The sequence below is a fragment of the Crinia signifera genome, chromosome 5 (genome assembly GCF_055691185.1).
Source record: "Crinia signifera chromosome 5, ASM5569118v1, whole genome shotgun sequence".
Lineage (NCBI taxonomy): Eukaryota > Metazoa > Chordata > Amphibia > Anura > Myobatrachidae > Crinia > Crinia signifera.
This window is the reverse complement of record NC_139221.1, coordinates 45,743,927-45,764,284: the sequence shown is the minus strand read 5'-3', so window position 1 is coordinate 45,764,284 and position 20,358 is coordinate 45,743,927. Positions and strand designations below refer to the sequence as shown.

The 20,358-nt window shown below is 42.2% G+C and overlaps 1 protein-coding gene across 4 annotated transcripts in view; it reads right to left on the bottom strand.

Annotated features, from left to right (window-relative positions):
• Positions 1–20,358, bottom strand: part of FAM110B (family with sequence similarity 110 member B) — a 119,800-nt gene that overhangs the window by 63,137 nt on the left and 36,305 nt on the right. For 2 of the 4 annotated variants that reach the window (XM_083187127.1, XM_083187128.1), the window contains exon 2: positions 19,741–19,893. The gene's annotated coding sequence lies outside the window, so the exon portion shown is untranslated. Of the gene's footprint in view, positions 1–3,672; positions 3,898–19,740; positions 19,894–20,358 lie in introns of those variants that run through there. The other 2 variants (XM_083187130.1, XM_083187131.1) reach the window with 2 other exon arrangements.

Genomic DNA, 20,358 nt, shown 5'->3' with positions numbered 1-20,358 from the left:
TTCTTGCCCCTAATCCTCCATTTTATTTATCAACCTCTTGTGTGGTATGGTATCTTGAGCTCCCTGGGGCGGCCTCACACCGGACTTGGCACTTGATGTGCCATTTTTTGCATGCGATTTATTGCATGTAAAAAAGGACTCCCGGGGAGCTGCTGGGGAGCTCAAGGAAAGTCTGATGCAAAGGCTGGAGGGATCTGATTCGGAGCATTGTGTCCAACACAGCCACCGGGAGTTCAAAGAGGAGGGGTCAGGGAGACAGCTTTGGAGGAATCAGGGAAAAAAATAAATGAATAAATAAATCAGTGCTGGTATGACGGGGGTATACTGGCACACTTCGAGCACTGCACTAGACAATATCATCAATGATCTTGTCAGAACGATATATATTGCATATACTGAATTATATCGTTCATGGAGCATAACATCTAATGCGTACCCATCTTTAAGTTAAACATAGACAAGTGTTATAGAGCAAGTTAATCAGCATAGTCTCCTGGTGTATCCTAGCTAAAAATTAGTCTTAAGGCCTCCATACACCAAGTAATTTACCTGCAACTAGCGCTCTTTTTCTTCAATTACAGTGATCAATCGCAGGAATAGAGCCCAAATTGCAGGTGAATGAAAACAGATCTTACATAGTTACATAGTAGTTAAGGCTGAAGAAAGACTTGCGTCCATCTAGTTCAACCTTGTAGCTTAACCCTTGTTTAATGTAGTGAAAACTGATATTTTATTTTAAAGACATATTATTATTCTTATTTGTACCCTTGGATGTTTCTAACCAATAAATGTCTGTCCAACCTGATTTTAAATGTATTTAATGTGTCTGCCGACACCACCTCACCAGGACGAGAGTTCCATAGTTTGGTTGCCCTGACCGTGAATAAGTTTTTCCCTCTAAGGGAACTAAATCTTTTTTCTTCTAATCTAAACTGTCCTAGAGTCCTTACTTGTGGTAAAAAGGGCGCTTGACAGTTCCGTATATTGGCCTCTGATCTATTTGTACATGTTCAGCATGTACCCCCTTAAACGTCTCCTCTCTAGCGTAAACAATCCCAATTTGTTCAAACTGTCCTCGTAGCTTAAATTCTCCATTCCTTTTATTAGCTTTGTTGCTCTTCTTTGGATTCTTTCCAGTTCCATGATGTCCTTTTTATAGCGCGGGCCCCAGAATTGTACTCCATATTCCAGATGTGGTCTAACCAATGATTTGTACAGTGGCATAATTACTTTAGAGACCCTAGTTTCCAAGCCCCTTTTTATACATGCTAGTATTCGGTTTGCCTTGACATTGAGCCTTGCACCCCAATTTGTTATCAATTTGGATTCCAAGATCCTTTTCAAGGTCTGAATTACCGAATGCCTCCCCGCTTAGGTTATAACTAGCACATCGGTTAGGTCTCCCAAGGTGCATAACCTTGCATTTGTCCACATTGAACCTCATTTTCCACTTGTTCGCCCATTCATCTAGTTTATTAAGATCATTCTGAAGATCTGATGTGATGCACGGTCCCGAATATTGAGAATATTTGAACATTCACATCAGTCTCTGCCCCAGTGGAGCTTACAATCTATATTCCCTACTACATGTACATGCATACATAGACATGTGAGGGTTAATTTGTTGGAAGCCAATTAATCTACCAGTATATTTTTGGGTTGTGGGAGGAAACCGGAGCACTGGGCAGCAGAGCGCTGCGTCCGGCAGAGAGGAAGGGGCCCAAATGAACGAGGCTGCACACGGGCCTCCTCCTCTCTTAAACCGCCCCTGCCCCAGAAACTCCCCTTTGGGTAAGATCAGCCACAAGGATTCCCACATTTAGGACAAGCAGGATCTAGAGCATAACTGTAGTTCATGAAAATGTATAGGGCCAAGCATCCTAGATATAGCCAACATAGTATACCAGTCCACCCTCCCCCCCCCCCCATCTACTTCCAAACATTCTGACAATTAGAACAATAATATAAGCCTGTATCACCTTTAAATAAAATAAAAAGAAGCTGTTAGGTCTACACAAGAAACAATACGTATAGAGACTGGAAGTTGCGCTAGGTAAGCACGTGCCATGTCCTCACAAACAATACAGTCATTAAATATTTAATATTTTTCTCTAAAAAGCCACCAAACACATTGTGGCCAGGAGCCAGCGGTATGACCTAGTGTCTTAAGAAATATTAATATGGACAGCCTTTGCTTGGTTAACACCGGAAAAAGCATTCACACAAGTGGACTTGACTTGTATAAAAGAAACGGGAAAAAAAAATAGTATGTTTTAAACTGAGTTGATAAATTAATAAGCACGCATTAGCTGAATGACATCCTTTTTTGGGAGAGGCTTCCTACTGACTGCGGTCTGTATAATGGGGAATTATTCACACTTATACATCACGTCCATTACAATAATTATAATTAAGCCACTTCCACCCACACAAATCACCATCATTCCGTTATGTCACTAACATGCAAAAAAAAAAAAAATATATATAATAATAATAATAATTATATATATATATATATATATATATATATATATATATATATATATATATATATATATATATATATATATATATATATATATATATATATATATATATATATATATATATATATATATAGCTGCGGCACTCAAGGGTCTTGTAAAAAGTCAATTAGCATTTATTTCATAAATGCAAAGAAATCCGACGTTTCGGGGATCAGGTCCCCGTTTTCAAGGTGTAGGTGAGCATACACATATATACACACACACACACACACACACTTTAAAATAATTACACTGTAAACTGTATATATGGGCAAATAAAACCAAAACAAACATACAATTCATAAAACAAATTGCTCAATAAATTCTATTAACCAGTGAGATAAAATGGAACTACATTCCAATCTATAGACATATTAATATCAATTAATTAGTTCTGTACACATACATACAGCATTACCCCATAACACACACAGAGCGACAGACAGACCAGCGACAGAGCGAGAGCGCGAGCGACAGACAGACCAGCGACAGCGCGATCGACAGACAGACCAGCGACAGAGCACGAGCGACAGACAGACCAGCGACAGACAGACAGAGAGACAGACAGACAGAGACGAGAGAGAGAGCGACAGGCAGACCAGCGACAGAGAGAGAGAGCGAGCATGACAGACAGACCGAGAGAGCGATAGACAGACACGAGAGAGAGAGAGCGCAACAGACCAGAGAGAGAGAGAGAGAGAGAGAGAGAGAGAGAGAGAGAGAGAGAGAGAGAGAGAGAGAGAGAGAGAGAGAGAGAGAACGTGCGATAGACCAGAGAGAGAGAAAGAGAGTGCGACAGACAGACCAGCGACAGAGAGAGAGAGAGAGAGAGAGCGCGACAGACAGACCAGCAACGGAGCAAGAGCGGCAGACAGTCCAGCGACAGAGATCTATATTTTTTTTTTATATATAAAATATACCTCTATATAATACACATGTAATACAAAATAAAAATAAATATCCCATTGTATGTTTAAAAAGTTAACATAAAGAAACAACCATAGTAACTGGCCAACAAAGCCAATATGCTGGAAACAAGCTTCACCTTACTTCCTCTGCTTTTATAATCCGAGCATAATAGAAGTCACATTAATAACACAGCACTTCAAACAGAATACATGATCAGCACCACTGGATGTATGCTTGCCTGTATCCCAGCACAAATAGTCATAGAACGGGCAGATGCACCCTCGCTTTTGTCCTCTGCTTGCTGTCAAGTGCCCCAAACTGGTACTATAGCACAAGGGAAAGTGATGTCTCTCACCGGAGGGTCTCCTCTACTCTCTGCCATAAGCACCATCACCGCTACGGAAGCACACAATTCATCTGTGTCTCTAATGCAGCATGAAAAGGATTAAAGAGAAAACCTATGGGAGTAAGTAAGTAGCAACATCAGCAGCCAATGGGAGAGCGATCCATGCAGAATGTAGCACATGCTCACAGGGGCTCTGATACTGTCACCAGCGATTAGAAGGCTCCTAATCTAATTATAGACATTTGCTAGAAACTGTACTACTTAAGCAGAGCCCATGAGCAAATTAAATTTTAATAAGTAAAACCTTTTTTCAAATAATATAAAGATTCCTTTCTGCCATTAAGCTCAGCATTCAGAGTCAATTTATTTTCCGCTGGTGTTATAAACCGTGTGGGTAGCAATTTTTTTTTCTTGAAATGGAATTAAAAAAACGCACTTGTCACTAACCTACACAATGTACAGAATCATTCATTAACTTGGTGCACACACGACCATAGGCGACTCTGCACTGAATAAATGAAAGCAATAATCAATACACATAGATAAACCCACAAGAGGTTAATGGCCTTACGTGAAGTTAACCGCAAGGTAGGACGGTCACCTTAGATGTAGGGGGGATGGGAATGGGATGCTCGGAGAACAGTACCTGGTTTACAAGGACAGCCACAGATTAATCCCTAGAGCAGTGGTTCCCAAACTGTGTGCCTAGGCTCCCTGGGGTGCCTCAGGACACTTGCAGGGGGTTTGGTGGACTAGGATCAATTCATATTAATGGTCAATGTAACCGGCAAAACTAGTGTTTATGCGATCCTTACGGAATCAGACCCATTGTTCACCTGCAGCACAGCACTGCTCTACCAAGGTGCATAGTTACTTGCTTTGCTTCCAGTCCCATTAATAACCTACTTCAAAACCAGGATGAGAATATCATACACCGATATACTTGGACAAATTTGCAGAGCCGTTAACCTGGACACTGCGTGCAAATGAAATACCCCTTTCAGAGATGCGACCCAGCAATTATCTGGCATTTTCAGTGCCGGGTCATTTTGCCGGTTGCAGTCTGACCCCCTTTCACATGTAGCAGCAAACTACCGTGTTAAAAACGGTCAACCCGGTAATTTTCTGAAAAGCAAGGATTATACTCACGATAATACCTTTTCTTTGGAATACTTCATGGCAGCCATTACATTGGGTTCATCCCTCTCTCCTCTCCAATTAGACAGGTAGTTTTTTCCCCTTAGGATCCAGCCCCTTCCTCTATATAATCTGGCACCTCCCTTCAGACCGTAGTCTTTGACTGTCTCCGTCCTGATCCTAGGGAAAAAACACAAACAGGGAGGGCCAACAAACTTTTGGGCTGCCATGAAGTATTCCGAAGAAAAGGTATTATCGTGAGTATAATCCTTGCTTTCTCCTTCATACTTCATGGCAGCCATTACATTGGGATGTACCAAAGCAGTAGGGTGGGTTATACTATACCTCAAGCCAAGACTTGTCTAAGGACCTCACTTCCAAAGCTTGAGCCCGCGACATCCAATGCATAATGCTTAGAGAAGGTATGCAAGGAAGACCAGGTGGCTGCTTGACAAATTTCTTTAGCTGAAACTTTGGCCTCTCTCGCCCAAGAAACCGCCATTGCCCTTGTTGAGTGAGCCTTAATGCCTTCCGGAACTTCACGACCCACTTTCTTGTAAGTGAATGCAATTACTTCCTTTAGCCACCTTGACATTGATTGCTTTGATGGAGCCAACCCTTTCTTTGCCCCCTGGGGAATCACGAATAACGCTTCTGACTTCCTGAACCCTGCCGTCCTGTGTAGATAAATCTTGATAGCTCTCAAGACATCTAGGGTATGCAATTTTTCCTCTTTCTTCGTCAGAGGATTTTGGAAAAAACAAGGCAAAATTATTTCTTGACTTAGATTAACTGAGGAAACCACCTTGGGTAGAAAAGCCGGCCTAGTTCTTAGCACTACCCGATCCGGGAAAATCTTCAAATACTGTTCTTTAATGCACAGAGCATGAATCTCTCCCACTCTTTTTGCTGAAGTTATTGCAACTAAAAATAACATCTTCCATGTTAGAAACTTTAACTTTGCTCTGTCCAACGGCTCAAACGGAGCCTCCATTAGTCCATTCAAAACCAAATTAAGATCCCACTGGGGGATTATTGACCTAACTCTAGGCCGGATCTTCCTGAGAGCCTGACAAAACCTTTTAATTAAACTATGTTCTGCTAGTTTCTTGTCTAGCAGCGCACTCAGCGCCGAAATCTGGACCTTGAGTGTCGAAGCCGACAGCCCTTTGTTAAGACCATCACAAAGAAACTGTAACACTTGAGGAATATTTGCTTTAGGAAAGGTAAACTTGCCCTTGGACCAATTTGCGAACACCCGCCATATTCTGTAATAGATCTCTGACGACACCTTCTTTCTCGCTTGGAGAAGTACTTCAATGACTTCTGGGGATAAATTCTTGTCTTTTAGTTGCCGCCGTTCAATTTCCAGGCCGCTAAATTCAATTTGTGAGGCTCTTGGCAGTAAACTGGGCCCTGCCTGAGCAGATCCTGAGTCACCGGAAGAAATACTGGACCTGCAATCGCCATGCTCTCTAACATGGGGAACCAAGCCCTCCTGGGCCAGTAGGGAAGGATAGCTATGACTTGGACCCCCTCCGTTCTGATCTTCCACAATGTCCTGTGAATGAGGGAAATTGGGGGGAACACATACCCCAGGTGAAACTCCCAACTCTGTGATAGGGCGTCCACTCCGCTCGATCCCCAGGCCGGGTACCGTGAGTAGAACTGTGGCAACTTCTTGTTGACTGCTGACGCCATGAGGTCCACCTCTGGTTGACCGAATTGCTCTACTACTTCCTGAAACACTGAGTCCTTCAGTTCCCACTCGCCAGGCACCACGCTTGTGCGGCTCAGATAGTCTGCCAGCTGATTGTCTTCCCCCAGCACATGGAGCGCTGATATGGACAACAGATTTTCCTCGGACCAGCACATGATGTTCCGCACTTCTTCTAAGAGCCCGTGACTCCGTGTACCTCCTTGTCTGTTGACATAGGAGACGGTAGTGGCGTTGTCCGAAAAAATGCGCAGATGCGCCCCTTGGACTTCTTCGCTGAAGAATTCGATTGCCTTCCACACGGCCCTTAGCTCTCTGTGATTTGAGGAGAACTCTGCCTCGTGCCGGGACCACTGACCTTGACATGTCTTGCCCAGACCATGAGCCCCCCAACCTGTAGCGCTGGCGTCTGTGGTGATCACTTTGTAACGGGGACTTGCCAGTGAAGATTTTCTTGGCACCAGCTGATCGGTCTCCCACCATCTTAGGGACTCTTTGGCTGCCTCTGAGATCTTTATCCTCCTTTCTAGTGGCACCAGTCTTCTCGAGTAACCTAGAAGGGACCACTGGAGAGGCCTCATCCTCCATCTGGCCCATGGGATTATGTCCACCGTGGATGCCATCATCCCTAAGAGACTCATTGCTGACCTGAGGGACACCCGATCCTCTTCGTAGATTCTCGAGATTAGCTGCTGGATTTTCTCGCACCTCTTTGTGGACAAGGATACTTGAAACCTCACGGTATCCACCAATACCCCCAGAAACTGGAGACTCTGCGTTGGTTCTAGACAGCTCTTCTCCCAATTTAACAGCCATCCGTGTTTTTGGAGAAACCGAATTGTGTAGTCTCTTGCTGTGACCACCTCTTCCTCCGAAGGTGCCACGATCAACAGATCGTCTAGATATGCCCATATCATGACCTTCCTTTTCCTCAGTTCTTCTATCAGGACCACCAGGACCTTGGTGAAGACCCTTGGTGACGAGGTGAGACCGAAGGGCAAACAGGTGAACTGGAAGTGATCGTGACCTACGCAGAATCTCAGATATTTCCTGTCGTCTGGGGAGATGGGAATATGGAAGTAGGCGTCTTTTAGGTCGATGGAGACCATGAAATCGTTTCTTTTTAACCCCATTAAGATTGACTTTGTAGTCTCCATGTGGAACTTTCTTTTCTTTATGCGCAAGTTTAATTTTCTTAAATCTAATATAGTTCTGTAACCTCCAGAACTCTTGCTGACTATGAAGAGACGAGAGTAAAACCCGGTTCCTTCCTCTTCCTTCGGGACCCTCACCACCGCTCCTGATGCGACGAGTCCCTTTAAACTTAAATTTAGAGCTTCCCTTTCTATCTTCGAAACTGGGATCTCTGAAACACAAAATTTCGCCATTCTTGGCTTTGACATGAACTCTAGGTGATAGCCAATCCTGACTACCTCCAGAACCCATCTGTCCCGGACGGTTTGTTCCCAGACGCGAGCAAAGCCCAACAGCCTTCCTGCTACCTGGGCTTGCTCCACCACGGGACCACCGTCACTGCTTCTGTGTGGTTCCCGAACTTTCGCCTCTTTTCTTGACGTATTGCCGAAAAAAGGCTCTGGACGTCCCCTGCGTATATCTGTCCCGGGCAGACCTACCAGGCCTGTAGGACTTGGCTTGCCTATACGCTTGTCTGGAAGAATTTGAGAAAAATCTCCCTCTTCTGTCCTGTGGTAATCTGACTGATTTACCGCCTGACATTCTTTGAATCATCTGATCCAAACGACTGCCGAAAAGGAAAGCACCCTCATAAGGCAACGTTGCTAGCTTGTTCTTCGAATGGGAATCTGCCGCCCATGACTTAAGCCATAAGGCCCTACGGGCCACCAACCCTGATGTCAGGGATTTTGCTGCAAAATCAAGACCATCTAGGGAAGCCTCACACATATAGTCCACTGCCAGCTGCACCTGGGTAAGACTTTTACTGATTTGATCACGGGAAACCTTTTCCTGTATGTCCTCCTGCAATGCCGAACACCAAATCCTGAGTGCCCGAGACAGGGAGGCCATAGCCACACCTGATTTTAACGAGACTGAGGCAGAGATATGTAGTCTCTTTAGAGCGCTCTCCATTTTTTTATCCATAGCGTCTTTCAGTGACGCCCCATCCTCAAGAGGAATGGTAGTACGAGTCGTCACTTCTGACACTGCTGCGTCGACTTTAGGTATATTACACCACTTAATGAACTCTTCATCCTCAATGGGAAACATCTTTTGAATTCTCTTAGTCGACCCCACTCTCTTGTCGACACCCTGCCACTCTTTAGCCAGGATATCCTTCACAACCTTATGCACCGGAAAAGATCTCCCTTTTTTAGAACGATCCTCAAACAATGCGTCAAACTCGGATTTTGCAGGCTGCTTATAGTTAAGTGTCCTGTAGAGATTTTTAAGCACTGCTTCTACCAACTCCACATTAAATAGACGCTCGTCCTCCAAAACTTCGCCTGACTCAGCTGATGAGCCCCCAGACTCCTCCTTGTCCGCATCATCATGCACTGACACATCACCATCATCTTTATCAAGGCTAGTCTGGGACCTGGACCTCTTATTCCCTGCGTACTCTCCTTTGGAAATAAAGTTTTTCTTCATCCAGTCTCTCATTTCAGCCAACTGGGCAGATATATTCATACCAACATCCTTTTTTGTCAGACACTCTAAACATAGTACTGTCTCTCCCACAAAGGCTCTATCACATCCTGGACAGATTTTAGTATTCTTGGTCTTAGCCACTTTCTTTCTGGGCACTGAAGGCACACTACAAGACAAGAAAGAAAGATACTAACTACCTGACTGCAATATGGCATGCTAAAACAGCGTGTCCTCATTGAGAGGACTTACCTGGGCGGCGGTGTAACCCCCTTCTGAGAGGCATCCTCCATGGCAATAACCTGGCTTGTTTCCAAAAAAGCGCTCCTGCAGCCGACCAGCCTTGCGCCTGTAACACCGGCCAGGCGCCTTTTAATACACGCTGCCGCAGCAGCAGCCGGCGTCCCCCTCTCTGCTGCTGGCGCCAACCCGGCGTGCACTTCCGCCTAGCTGGAACGCACGCGGCCGTGACCCGCACGCCGCGTGCATCCGTCGGAAGTGACGCGCTCGCCACTGACGCCGTCCTGACTGCCGGGGAGACTCAGCGCTAACCAGCGCAGGAAGCCGGAGCCTGCATCCGAACGCTGGGACCACGCAGGAGCCGGCAGACAGGTGATACACACATGCAGTATGCAGGGAGGGACGCTGTGGGTTCTATAATGTCCTTGCCGCCGGCCCACGGACATATTTTAGGCTTAGGCACCGCCAGCCTGCCCGCCCAGGTCTCCGGTCGCACAACCAGCCTACCGGGTATATAAAAAACAACAAACTAAACTCTAACTGACTACCTGTCACAGACAGAAGGAGACAGGAAAAAGACTACGGTCTGAAGGGAGGTGCCAGATTATATAGAGGAAGGGGCTGGATCCTAAGGGGAAAAAACTACCTGTCTAATTGGAGAGGAGAGAGGGATGAACCCAATGTAATGGCTGCCATGAAGTATGAAGGAGAAACACGGGTTATTTGTGTAGAGCGAAAGGGTCGACGAGCCTGGTAAAAAGTAGGGTCAGTGACCCGGGATTTAAGACCCTTTCATACTACACAAATTACCGGGTAGAACTGCTTCACCCGGTAATTTGCTGTTATGTCTGAAAGGGGTATTAATGTGTGGAATAGTCGCTGTGAGTTTGCTACATACTGTATAGATCATTTCTGTGTGAACTATTTCTCAATAAAATGGAACAGCGCCTCAAAAAAGGAATTCATATTATCTGGCTGAATAAACCGCATACCAACAATCTGGCTGAATAAACCGCTTACTGAACCATTCATTTGTATGAAGTATCAGGTTTTCCTCCAACTTAAAAGGAAGTGCTTTGTATTATGTGTCACAGGCAAGTTGGATGTGACAGAACATGAGGGAGACATCGAGCTTGAGGGGTATGGGCACCAAGACACAGTAAATACTCTGGTAGTTATCCTCCGCAAATGACCCCCTAGCTATGACAGAGGAACTCCATGATGTGATGCGAGGAGACTTCTAGCAGCTTCCAATGGACAGATGTCACTACCATATAAAACATGCCACATATGGACTGAAAGCATTCAAGGGTCTGACATATATTGGAACAATGATTTTACAAGAGACAGATTGAGGAAACTAAAAACTAAAATATAGCTATTTATCAAATACCCCCCACCCCTTCATAATCTCTTTCAGAAACAAAAAAAAAATAAAAATTATAATCTAGGTAGTGCTTGTAAACAAAATCTTATATATTTATTTATTAACAGTTTCTTATATAGCGCACACATATTCCGCAGCGCATTACAGAGTATAGTTGAACATTCACATCAGTCCCTGCCCCAGTGGAGCTTACAATCTATATTCCCTACCACATGTACACGCGCACACAGACATTCTAGGGTTAATTTTGATGGAAGCCAATTACCCTACCAGTATATTTTTGAATTGTGGGAGGAAACTGGAGTACACGGAGGAAACACGTGCAAGTACGGGGAGAATATACAAACTCTGCACAGTAAGGGCCATGGTGGGAATCAAACCCATGACCTCAGCGCTGTGAGGCAGTAATGCTAACCATTACACCGTCCGTGCTAGTGTGGTTACAGGATAGAATCCTTATATCTTACTCAAGGATTAAGGATAGTTACATACTATGAGGAGACCTAGGAGCCTGAGAGAATCTGGCTATGCCCAGGTTTTATTACACTGCTTATTATAACCTTTCACAGGTCAAAGCCTTAGCCTCCATGCAATTCTATGTTCCTCCAATTGTCTGTATTCATTACCATAGTTGACACATTCATCTTTGAAACCTGGAAAGGTAAAGTAATTGGATATTCCTAATCTCTGCAAATGCATTCATTTTCTTCCCCAGTCCGGGCCGCAGTACTAACCTTAAGCACTTGTTTTGCCTGGAACAGCTTCAGACCAGTTATTACATCAGAAGGGTCAGGGAGGGAACTGCAATAACTGTCATTTTGTACTAAATGAAGTATCTTTATACAACAAGTGATAACCTATCCAAATCAATCTGAGTGATTGTAAAATACTCTATAATTACATGTACACACAGAACTACTGCCAACAGCTTAAATATAAATAAAACCCCACATTTAAATGAATTCCATAGCCGGACTGCCTCAATAACGCGCTATTATCTATGTGGCGCATATAATGTCGGACACATTAAGATTGCCAGATTGCACTTGGATCTCCTCAGTGATGCCATTCAATGGATACTTAGGGGTTTATTTACTAAGATAGGATGTTGCCCATAGCAACCAATTAGTATCTACTTATTTATTAGGCACCATCTGGAATATAAGAGATAGAATCAGATTGGTTGCCCACAGAAACATCCAATCTTTAATAGAATTCCAATCTTAGTAAACAAACCCCTTATGGTCTATATATTCATTTTAACCATTGGTTTAACCACATGTTTTGCCCATTTTGAGAACAAATTTGTACTGCGATCAGATCTGAATAAAAGGGCTAAAATTTATTTGTCCTTTGTGACTATTGTACTCTTGTTTTATTCTTATGTGCAATTTTTTTGGTCATTTTATACTTTTTTTTTAGCATGCTTATGAAAAAAAAATGTTTTTCTTTTTTTTTATCCAAATATGATCTGGAGGTTCCAATCCGATGCACATGGAAACACGGATTGGATGTCAAACATCAGATTTGGCCTATTTTCATTCAATATAAATCGGCCCGATCTGATTAAATCAGGTCAAATCGGACCTGTGTATGGGGTCCTTTAGTTTTTAACGCAAGCATTGAAAAGGTACTATAGATCTTTTTTTTTTTCTTTTTTTTTTTATGCAACTTCAGAAATGAATGGAGAGAGACCCGTGGATGCAAAATAAAGCAAAACAAAAATCCACTGTTGTGTAATGCGGAGAAGTGATAATTTTATCTAGAAAAATCCCTGCGTATGCTCTATAAATAAGCTCTGTAGTTGTACGTGTATAGAGCTACCCTCTTAGTTGGGATCTGGATGGTGGACAGACAATGTCTAGGTCAATAGGTCTACACCAAAAGGTCAACATGTGCAAGGTCGATACTTCACCATCCACATGGACTCCCACTGTGAAGGGTAAAGTGTGCCGAATGCAGCGCTAGTGAATCGTAGCTAGTAATGGGATTTCATGTAGTACACTAATTGTGGGTCCAATGCGCAGGTATTGGCAGGTATTGGCAAGGATACAAATTTTTTTTTAAAAAGTCATGTAGACCATTTGCTTGTGTGGACCATATTGGCCTTTCGCGGTCGATTGAATGACTGTCGACCCAAACATTGTCTGTGAGCAATCCAACACCCACGGATGTTTATTCGTGCCCCGGTAAGCTGTGGTCTCATTGCCAAGCAGTTCTAGGAAAGATCATTACCAACTATACATCAAACTCTTCCTGGTATAGGGAAAGTAATTGATCATAGTATAGACACACATCATCTCTAGGAGTCTGAATGGCAATACCTCAAGCATAAATAGACCATATATCATTATTTATTCATTTAAGCTAGTAGTAAAAAAAGACAAAGCTCAGTGATATATTGTGGTCCACAAGTTCATGGTGTTAAAGGGTAATTATCATACTGCATATAGTGTACAGCAATGTTCAATTCACGACCCGGATATAGAATTTCTCTGGATTCAGTATAATTTACCTACAGTCAAAATACTGACCACTATTGACTGATGGTCAAAATTCCGACACGACCAAAATGCAGACATTTAAAATGTTTTGTAGAGAGAAGGTTTTTTGGGGGGAAATCCGCACTATTAATCAGAATTTGATATACATTTTTATGAGAGATGGGGTCATAACTGACTATTATTATAGAGGGATCCTCTATTTTACATCACTATGCAATCTTCCCCCCTAGGTCCTTTAGCTGTTTAGTGATGGTCAGTGGTGCCCCCCCAAGATATGATATGTGAATATTGAAAAAAAATAAAAGAAACTCAGGTGGGGTGCATGCTTGAACCCCAATCTAATTATATTAGTATATATTATAAATAGTATTTTTATTATAAATCTAAGTGAATTTTAAATGAAACCCTAAATCATTAAATATAGCTAATAGCCTGCGAATATTAACAACATCTCGTTTATTGTGCCAATAGGATTGATAACGGACTTTAGGATTTTAATAAACTTAATTTAGATTTATAATAAAAAAAATAACTGAAGATCTTTTAATACTATAAATAGATTGGGGTACAAGCATGCACCCCACCAGAGTTTATTTTTTTTCAATATTGACAAAAAGTTTACTTTTTCATTGTCTATGTCAACATATACAACGTTAAAGTGTACCGCGTCCCCTCGCCATGCTTCAAACACATGATTATAAATCTAACTCTATGCCCACTTGGATAGTCAAGCAAGAACAAGTAATTTTCAAAGAAAGAAATTATGAAAAATCCATTTTGACTTTTTCAACTGTCAACATTTTGACCAGTGCCTGCATTTAGATCAAGTTGGCATAATGGATGTTGGCATTTTGAGTGTGTCAGTATTTTGACTAGATAATTTGATTGCATCCCATTTTTTCTTGTTATAGCCACCATTGAGAAAATAATTTCCTCATCCCTTTGATTAACAAGTGAATTTGTCAACATTGGTGTGAAAATTGCTAAGCAAACATTTTTAATTATCATAATGACCTGTAATGTTTACCTTGTATAGGAAATATAATCTTTTTTTTTTTTTACGGACCATTATTTATTTGAATTGATATAACAAATGCGAGCGAAGCTGGCATTTTTAGTGGATATTATGCACATCTCAGATGTACTTAAAGGGTTAACCTGCCCTCGCCACTTATCCAAAAACATGGGAAATTCTACATGCGGCCATTTGTCACTTCTTTATTAAAGAACCAGCCACTTAACATTCATATACCTTTCCTATCTAATCACATCCCCACTGTACCGTCCATAAATATCCACTCTTTCTTTTTCACTTTTACATCCTCCTGACCATGGCCAAACTGCTGGGTCACCGTATCATACAGCACACCAGGAACCTTGCATTCTGGTGGAATTAATGCAATAAAGAATACAGTATCCTTATGTATCAATGCCTATTTCCCTATAGATTGTAAGCTTGCGAGCAGGGACCTCCTACCATTTGACAGTCTGTAAATACCAAATTTATTGCATCACTGTCTCCTTTTATAAAGCACAACGGAATATGCTGCGCTATATAAGAAATGGTTAATAAAGAATCTGGAATGTCATCAAGCATCTTCAATTGGTGGTGGAGGGGAACTGGAGAGGGTGGAGGGGAACTGGAGAGGGTGGTTGAGCAAGAGGACCAATCACAAACCCCATCTGTTGATTGCACATATCAGGGGAAGGGTAGATACTCAGGCTACATGTAATGTAGCAGTCCTGGAGCTATGGCTGGACAGCAGGGTGTACATCAGGAACATGTTTCCATAGGCACGAATGCAGCTTGACTATCCAGTATAATAAGATTATAAGATTATATTGTAAGCCTCATACAAGCTAGGTACTCACAATCCATGATTTTCTGAGAGCTGAAAAAAATCTTGATAACATCAGATATCCAATGTAGACTCTATGAAATGACGGTTTCTATTTGGTACCATTATATGGTCCTAAAGGTCAAATGTCAACTATGTTACACATACTACAAAACATGTGATAATTGCAGATGTATCAGCAATCTTTTTGAATGACGTAATGGTGAGGCAACACAAGAAAAGCAGAGACATGCATAGTCTACTAATAAATCGCTCAGTTGCTATACCGTTGTATTTGTGACCGCATCTGAATGAGGCTCACTTTGCGCATACTTATGTATGGACACAATAGATTCAGGATGTGTTTTTAAAGCCCCATAAACACACCGGATAAACTAGAATGTTAATGTTGATCAACCGAACACTGGTCATGCTAACAAAATGCATTCTAAGTTCTCATTTAACAGGACAAGGTTTTGTACATATAAACCGTGTATATGTAGGTTGTTCAGTCGTAAATTATACAGTACATGTGTCAAAAGCAAAATGTCTTTGTCGTCATAGCAACAGCAGTGAAAACACATTACACACCAAACAAAATTAAGATTCATGTTCCCACAAAGCTGTGTGAGCCTATATATAAAAACAGGGACTGGGAGAAAAATATATAAATAGAAGATGAGAAACGTGTAACGGTCAGTCAGAGAAACGCAATAGTCCTGCAAAACCGCAGATTATTTCACTTTTCACTTTGTAAAAACAAAATGTGCAAGAAAGCTTCAAGCAAGGAGATCTGGAACATTTCCTCAGTGCTTACAAAGCAAATAAACTGACACACAGCATCCCGTGTGCTGACGGTGGAAAACAGAAACTTCCTATTTTACACCATAATATCTTCCAGATGCTTCAAACTGACTTGAAAACGGACTGTGAAAGAGGGTAACAAATTGTTATTAAAGAGGTAAATCTAAACGTTTGCACCCTACTGGGTGAATGGGAGCCACGGAAGGGGAATTGAAATACAGTATTACGGAAACTATTTTTCATCGGTTCAGCTGACACAGTGGGTCCCTTTTTATCTCAGGAAAAACACAGCTGACCGGGGAATCTGTTTCATTAATTTCATTATTAGCAATGAATACCAATGGGTCTAGAATAAAAAATTCATGACCACATCAGCACTATCCACCAGTAAGTTGAATGCGGGCATCAATGTGTTCTGATCATGTGAAATAGGGGTAGTAATGGGGTGGGGGGGGGGGGGGGCATAATCATATGAATTGGGGCAGTAATCTGGCTCGGTCGCTTAATGGACAACTAGATATGGATGGTAGGGAAATTGCAGTGGAAATAGATAATGTCCCACATTTGACAAAAAAAAACCATGACAAATAGTAGTGGGGAAATCCGTTCCCCAATCATAGGGTAATGCCAAGGTAATAATGCCACTGTATAGGTCATTGGTACGACCTCATCTAGAGTACTGTGTTCAGTTCTGGAGGCCATATCTCCAACTAAAATGGTGCATGGCATACATCGCAAAATGTACCAGGAAAGACTAAAATATCTTAATATGTATACTTTGAAGCAGAGAAGGGAAAGGGGGACATGATAGAAACTTTCAAATATATCAAGGGTTTTAACAAGGTACAGGAAGAGGAGCAACAGAACACGAGGACATGAACTAATACTAGAGGGAGCAAGATTCAGGGGAAATCTGAGGAAGAATTACTTCACAGAAAGAGTAGCAGGTAAGTGGAATAGCCTACCATCAGAGGTGGTAGAGGCAAATACAGTAGAACAATTTAAACATGCTTGGGATAGGCAAATTGATATCCTTACAAAAAAATAAGGATCAAATATGGTTTGAGGTAACATGTTTAATAAAAGGGGCAGACTAGATGGCCGTCAAATTCTGTTTCTAACGCTGAAGACCTCTACCGCTGTTACAGTGGCTGCTGCTGGAAGGAGCATCTCTAAACTCAAATAGATTAAAACACTCATGTCCAAACTATGGCACGCCAGCTGTGAAACTACACATCCCAGCATGCCTTACCATAGTTTTAGCATTCAATAATCGCAAAACTGTAGCAAAGCATGATGGGACTTGTAGTTTCACAACAGCTGGAGGGCCATAGTTTGGACATGCCTGGATTAAAACCTACTGAAAGCTAAGTAAGGCTGTAGAACAAGGCTACATTTAAACTCAGTATTAGGAATTTTACTCAAGAAATGCAGTTTTGAGGTCTACAATTTAGGGGTGTTACCGATCACCTGCAAAAAACCATCATGGAGTGAAAAGCTGAAATTTTACATACATATATAGGTTTTTAAGGGCATCTAATAAGTCATTTTGGTTTTGGGATATCCGAAAAAGGGATACCCAACCTGTATGTGTATGTATAGAGCATCCAAGTACCTCACTGTGAGCAGTTGGCAGGTGGCTTTCCTTTGGTGTGAGACCATACAGCTCACTGCCGTCTCACAGTGAGGAACTTGGATGCTCCAACTTACTACAGAGAGAGACTCCCATTTACTTAAATACCACCTTGGACATCTCTGGCTCCTGATAAACGGGACTTACCCAAATATAAGTGATGGGAGACTACTGTAAATTGCACATTTTAATGCTCCTTTTATTATTTCGTAATTGATGAAAGGGATTCAACGTCCCACCTGCAGATCGGCAAAAAGGGGGCTTTTCTGCGAAAATGGCTGTGGATTGTCGAGATCCAGCCGTGATCTCGACAATCCATGGCCATTTTCGGCAGAACGGGCCCGACTGCTTTTAAAGTCAGGTCCGTTCTGAAGAGATGCTGCTTCAATGCTGTTGGGAAAGACAGCACCGAATAGGCGCCCGCCGCTATTGACCCAGTCCCAAATAGCAGCAGGGATTGATTACCCCCTAGGAGTTGCTTTCAGAAGCACTTGACATGGAAAGTGATCAAGCCTCTGCACAATATGCACCCCCCCATTATTTCAGTCCATGCCCATCGTTCCAATTCGCCATCTTAAGTTACGTAATCATATAAAAAAAAAAAAAAAATTAAATACATGGATATATGTATCTGTATGCTTGGTTTTATAGCCTTTATCAATATCAGGGTTCCTAACCCTGATACAAATGATTCATCTGCAGAAATCCATTTTTACAAGTAGCCCACAACTCCTGTCACAAATGGATTTGAAGAGGAGTATCTGACCGTAAACGCTCCCAGCTAAAGTTGTTGCTAGAAGAATAGTTTAGTTGAGTCAGAACTTATTCATATTAAAAAAATACCATTTGTAACTCAATAGGCAATTACACAGTGACTGAGCGTGCTTATCTTGTCATTCCAACGTCTATGCCCCCACACACTAGCTGATGAGCAAGAACAGGAGGTGTTTACATATACGTGGTTCTACTCAAAGCTTGTGCAATGTTCAACTGAAGTATTTTGTAACAAAAAAAGGTTTAGTTCGTATTAAAGAACATCAAATAGAGAAGTCTGATAATAAGAAAGAAGTGCAGAATCCAAATGCTACAGCCATCATTTTGCTTTGGTATGTGTTCTAAATATATACATTTTGCCATTTCCCCACAGATCCGTAATCCAAGCATAGCAAATGTTATCAGCTGTTCTAGTGTACTGAGAACATCTGGCGGTGTAATAACTGTAGCATTAGAGATCTACTATTACTCAACCTAAACAAATTGAATGAATGCTAAACTGTAACAATGGGCCTTTTGTGACCTAGCAGTGCAAGATTATCCTAAAATGTGGGAAACCATGCAAAATATCTCTTCATAAAGGCCTGAATTCCCCATATCCCATAAGCAACAATCAATGCTACTTACAGTAGAAGCGCGATTTGCTTAGCTGAATGCGAAAATGTGAATTACAATTCTGTGGGTCCCAGCAGCGTTAAATGTCTCAGTGCGCAGCTATAAAATATCTCTATTAAACTTTCGGTTCTAAAGGGTATATTTTAGTTTTATTGAAATGTAAAAAAGTAAAAGGTGTCCGTACACTGCTGCGAGACATCCGATACCCTGCAAGCCGCCCAGGGCCTTCACAGGCGGCAGGCACACATGCGAAATTTTGACGGATCACATGCGTATCTACTCCCCGCCCCTCATGCCACCAGAGGAGGGAGGTCCCAGGACGGGTGGTCGACCGAGCAGCCGGTCCGACCACCTCCTCAGGTCCGTTGCGCACAGGACAGCGCATCAGACCCAACGGCATGTCAGGGACAGCCGCTTTGGTCTGATTGGTCGTAAAATCAACCATATTGGCTCAGTATATGGACACCTCAGGAGACGCCCTGGTATTGGGATGCTACAGAAGGAACCAGACTGAGATGCTACAAAAGGAACACCAGGTAAAACCCCAAACCAAGATCGCGCCCACATGGGGTAATTTTACTCCATTTACAGGAACAAATAGGTGATCAGCGTCTAACAATTCATAGAAATGACAGTAAAAATTAGTAAAAAAAATAAAAATAAAAGACCTTGGGCAATTACTGTACCTCATAGCACATTACTATTCATTGCTTGCTGCAGATGTTACACAAGAAGCAGCCATCTCTGGGAACTGTTGCTCAAAAGACATCTGGTGACGTCACTCCAATATCGGAGAGGGCCATTGGACAGCCTTGGCAGGTCTCTCAAGGTTCGTGTACCTGCACAAGCAACAGAAAGGAAATGATCACAAAAACATTAAAACATTCTATGCGTGGTGCATTGTTTTTAAACCGTTCTCTTTACTGCACAGTGGAACAAATTTACTAAGCCTTAACAAGTGATACAGTGGAGGATGATAAAAAGTGATCAAGTACCAGCCAATCAGCTCTTAACTGCCATGTTACAGGCGGTGAAAAAAAAATGACAGTTAGGGGCTGATTGGATGGTACAGTGTCACTTGTTAAGGCTTAATACATTTGGCCTATTATTTGTACTGGTCATAGTCTATATATACACAGTACTAAGCCCACGCAAAGCTAATGCTTTGAAGGCTAGTAGATGTAGTTTCACTTGCTGCCAACCCATGGCAGTGTTTTGGAGTCACACGGACACTAGACATATATAGAGAGAGATGATTAAATGCTAAATAAAGTGACCACTAACAGAAAGTGGAAGCAAAATTA